At 42.2% G+C, this 4978-nt stretch overlaps 1 protein-coding gene across 5 annotated transcripts in view; it reads right to left on the bottom strand.

Moving 5' to 3' along the window:
- AHI1 (Abelson helper integration site 1) overlaps positions 1-2635 on the bottom strand; it is a 169235-nt gene extending 166600 nt beyond the window's left edge. For 2 of the 5 annotated variants that reach the window (XM_023528392.1, XM_011356176.2), the window contains exons 1-2: positions 1973-2103; positions 1364-1425 (exon numbers count right to left, since the gene is read on the bottom strand). The gene's annotated coding sequence lies outside the window, so the exon portion shown is untranslated. Of the gene's footprint in view, positions 1-1363; positions 1426-1772; positions 1949-1972; positions 2104-2438 lie in introns of those variants that run through there. The other 3 variants (XM_023528394.1, XM_023528393.1, XM_023528395.1) reach the window with 3 other exon arrangements.
- Positions 2636-4978: the final 2343 nt, after the last annotated feature.

The raw sequence follows: 4978 nt of genomic DNA, 5'->3' as shown, positions 1-4978 counted from the left end.
CTTCATAGGCAGTTGCTCTAAACTTGAGGGGCAGTTAAATACTTCTCCTCTATGTTCCACAGTGCCTTGATCTTCATACTTCCCTCTAGCTCAGCCCTAAATTTTCACCCTGGTAAAATGTTCTATAACCCTCACCAAACTGCTAGCTTTTTGGATAGTTAGGCCTATGCTCTTTGTCTATGTGTTCCCATTTTAAAAAGAGGGGTAATGTCACTAAGAATGGTTCTAGGGTCAAAAAGACTCAGGCTTAAGCTCTTGTTTTGCCACTCACTTAATGCTCCTTCTTGCTACTTAATTTCACTAAAGTTCGTTTTTCTGTTGTGTGTGTGTTTTGATTTTTGCCTGGGAAATTAAAATGGCACCTATTTTATTATAAGGATAAAAGGAAATATTAAAAAGCAAAGGGATCAGCAGAGTGGTTGGCACATTGTAAGTTATCAACAAAATTACCTTATGTCCATTATTATAGTATTAAAAAGAAACAAGTATGTAATAGATAAAATATATTAAGTAAATTATGTATTTGTTATTTACTATTTAATATTTTAATGTACAATTGAAAGACATTATTTAACATAGCAAAATGTAACAGAAAATAGTTTCAAAATGTAACAGAAAAAACCTCTAAATGTTAATGTGTGTACTACAGCAAATACATTATAGAATTAATGACCAATATTTGATTAGTAACATCAATGGCAATAATTAAAGTCAGATTTAAAACGACATTCCTGAACCTTACACATGCTATTATTTTAAAATCTTCTCCCTCATAACCCCTTTCAATAGGTGCAGTTAAGAGATACTAAATAGGAAAATTACCTGCATTACATTTCATCTCTTTTTACTTTTTCTGTAATCACCTTCTTATTAGCCAATACATGACTAAAGATCAAGAGAAAAAAAGCTCAGAGATTTGGATAATTCACTCTTTAACCAAAATTTATACTATGGGGAGAAAAAAACCCTGTATATGTAATTCGATTAATAAATCTACGATAGTCTCCATCAACAAACAAGATTCTAAATATGTTTTTAAAAAACTCTTCGTATTTGATTTTACTTCACATATATTTTTTAATTTCCCAGTCTTAATAATACGCAATAGTTTTCCTGAAAGCCCAAGCAATAACAGCAATCATTAATGCAACAGGTGAAAAAACTGCTAGCATCTTTTCTTCAAAAAGAAAAAAAAAAGGAAAAACTATATACTCCAGTTTGTAGATGTTTCACAGTGATGCTGAAACGCAGCACAACCACTGGGTGGGGACTCCTAAACAGTCTACATATTTTTCTACTTTATAGGTATCGAAAAGATTCTATTAATGTAATTCTACTCTTATAAATGTAACACATCGATCACCTTTCCTCGGATGTAATCAAGAAGGTAGTCACAGGTTCAATATTCAGGACCAGGTTGACATCCTAAAAGGAAATAAACGCACTTAACTACGCCATCTGTTTTAAAAACGTTTAAACCAGAATCCGGAGTAGAAAAAGCAAACATTGCATTCACTTCTTCGGGACACCACGCTGAACTCTCTCCGGTACCGAGAAGCAAATGCAAGGGAACGGAAAAGTACTCAAAGAGTTTTCCAAAAACCACATCCCTCCGCTCAGTGACGCTTGGCAGGTCAACCTGCGATGGCGCAGTGCCGCCGCTGCGTCCTCGGACCCGAGCTGCCGCCCACGCCGCTGCGCCCCGGGAAGGCCGGGCAGACCCAGTGCCAGGCCCGGGGCCCCCGCCACCAGCACGCCTGCCGCGTACTCACGGGGAGCGGAGCGTAGTGCGGCCGACAGCCCGTGTCGCCGTGGCCCACACCGGGTCAGTGCGAAGGGGCTTCCGCGCCAGGAGGGGCGGGCTGGGCGCCAGCGGGCCATACAGCCATCCCAGCCGCCAGTAACCCCAGCTCGGAGAGCGACCTCCGTGTCGCAATGCGGGCAGCGCGCCACCGCTGACGTCAGCACTTACCTACGCCACCGTCCCCTTGACAACTCAGGCGGTCCTGGCTGGACCGCGGCCCCACTTCGGCGCCCTCTTCGTCCCGGCCCCGCCCCCGCGCCGTCCCCTCCCCGGCCCCAAAGCTCTGCAGCGCGGCGCCCGAGGAGGCGTGCGCATGCCCGCCGGCCCGCGCGTCCTCAGGCCGCGGCCGGGTACGCGCGCCGGGGGCTGCGCGCGGGACTCCTGGAGCCCACACGGAAAGCGCGTGGCCGCCTGCGCACCCCCGAAAGGGATGCGATCCTCTACCCTTGGAGCGGGAAGGGGTCCCGAGAATGCGGAGGTGGCCCTAGAGCCTCAACCCACTCCCCAGAAAGCGCTTGTGCGCCTCAGAACTGTAGCCAGCCCTAGGGAAAAAACGGGAGGGGCAAAGCGAGCCAGGGAGGTTGTCGTGGAACCGGCCAAAGAAACATGAATTGGGAGAAAGAAACAGACTCACCCACCCCACGCGATCGCGCTCGCAAAAGGAAACATCCTTTTAAGCGTAGAATGAAGAGTTGTACTACAGAGCAAATCTTAAGAATAATCGACTCTTTTTGGCGCTGAATTATCTCACTATGTGTTTAAAGCAGAACAACAAAAAAAAGTCATCTTTTTATACACTCAGTGCCTCCTCCCACTTTCTCATTTCTGCCTCAGGCGCCATCTTTAGTTCTGAGTCACCAGGAATGGAAAAATAGTAAACTCATTCCTCGACTCTTGAATTTTCCGCAGTTGTGGTCAAGCACTATAACCTGTTGCTTCTTTTGTACAGTGAGAGCGTTATGCATATTTATTTGGAAGCCAGCTCTCCACTTCCATTGGCATCGCAACGTTACAAAGCACATCGCATTTGTTTCTCCAAATCCTGTGAGAAGGCACTGAGATATATTACCAATCCAATGCATCTCAAAGTGAACTGGCCATCATCCACTCAAAACCTACTCCCCTTTCTGGATTTCCATCTTGGTTTAAGCCGCCATCATCCTCCCAGTGTTGTGGTTAGATACCTATAGAGCATTCTAAATATCTCCTTCATTAAATCACGTCCATTCTACCTTAACATCCATCCTAACTCTAACTGCTTAATGCCAGCCTTCATAGTGTCTCACGGGGATTATTGTAAGACAGACTCTTTACTAGTCCCCCAATTCAAGTTTTGACCCCTGAATTCCATCCTCCACATTGCTAACTAGAACGACCTCACTAAAATGGAAATCCGATGTTATTCTCTTGAAAATTCTTCACACATGATCTGTAGGAGAAAAATCTAGTTATTTTCCCTAGCATCCAAGTCATTCTCTCTCTCTGAGAAGTTTCATTTCTCATTGCCACCTTACAATTTTATGCTTCTGCAATATTAAAGTAGGTACACAACAATCCACACCTTTTCATGCCCCAGTTCTTGCACATATTGTCTTCTTTCCCTAAAAATCCCTTCTTGTAAATTTCTACTTCTGCATGTTTCAGCCCAAATATTGTCCATCCTTTGAATCTTAACTGGGTTGGCTAATTCCTCCAAACACTCCTGCTATATATCCTATTATGTGTTAGAGACTCATTCTATAAATTTTTTAATTTTTTGTATTGTACTTTAATTTTTCTAGCCCAAGATCAACCACAGTACCTATCAAATAATTGACACTTCATGAACATTTATGATTAATAATAGATGACATTTATTGAGCTCCTTGTAGGAACTATGCATTATAGGTGTTTTATGTCCTTTTTTTTTTTTTTTTTATCTGTCCTCACAACTGTGATTTAAGTACCCACTGTTAGAAACAAAGGTTAAAACTGGCTGCTCATTCTTAGGTGTTATTTTCAGAACATATTCCCTAGTTTATTGGACTGGCTGAGATGTAGACCTGTTATCATCTCTCGCCTGGACCTTTATAATAGCTTGCAGAGGTATAATGGAGGGTGGGGGTGGCAGAGAATATTTCATAGCAGAAGTCATATTTAAAACTATGCAGTATCATCCAGGCTGGAAAGGTTTCTAGGCAGGAAAAGGTGGGGTATAGTGCTCACTAAAAGTGAGCTTGGCATAATCCAAGAACTGAAATAAATTTAGCATGGCTGACTGAAAAGTCATGAAAGAGACTAGGGGCTTTGAGAGAAAGTAAGACAAGAAGGGTAAGCAAGCTACGAAAAGATCAAGACAGTATTATAGGGTTTGGAGTAAAATGGTCAGATTTAATTTCAGAAAGATAATTCTGACAGCAGTGTGGAAAATGGATGAGAAGAAAGCAAATCTAGTTAAGATGTTAGTATTGTAAACCATGTAAGAGATGATGGTGGTATGAGCAAGGGTAGGAGCAATCGGAGTGCAGAGAAGTGCACCAATTCAAGAGATTTTGGGGAGGAAGTAATATCAAGTCTTGGTGATTGATTGGATTGGAGAAGTGAGTGATAGGAAGGAATAAAAAATGATGTCCAGCTCCTTCCCCTTTTCTTCTCTAAGTGAAGAGGTAGAAAGTATGTCAGAGCCATGAAGTTTACATGAAAGAGGAGTGAGAAATAAATGTATTGAGGCAAATGGGAGCCAAGTCTTTCTCTAATAGAGAGGGGAGTTACAAATAGGTAAAAGAAGAATTCCAGAGCCTTGTGGTGGTACTGGATATGTCAGTGTAAACTCACAGTATGTATATATATATATATATACACACACACACACACACATATACACAGACACACATATATACACAGAAATACAGATAAAAGCATGTGTTCTATCTATCTATCCATCCATCCATCTATCCATCCATCCATCCTCCTAATTTTCTCTGCTGAAAGGGTCTAGGAGCAATTATATCTCAGAAGCAAGGACCACATAGTACCCAGATCTTGGTTTCTAAATACTACTGAAAGAGGCTATGGCCCCTTAGAGAAATGGCTGATTCCAGAGTGAGAGCAAGGAAAGTACAACATGAGCCTGGAAAATCTTATTGAACTGGAAATTAAGGAAGTTCTCACAGAATGATGGAACATATCAAAAGG

The sequence above is a fragment of the Pteropus vampyrus genome, unplaced genomic scaffold (genome assembly GCF_000151845.1).
Source record: "Pteropus vampyrus isolate Shadow unplaced genomic scaffold, Pvam_2.0 Scaffold24, whole genome shotgun sequence".
Taxonomy (NCBI): domain Eukaryota; kingdom Metazoa; phylum Chordata; class Mammalia; order Chiroptera; family Pteropodidae; genus Pteropus; species Pteropus vampyrus.
This window is presented reverse-complemented; position numbering and strand designations above follow the sequence as displayed.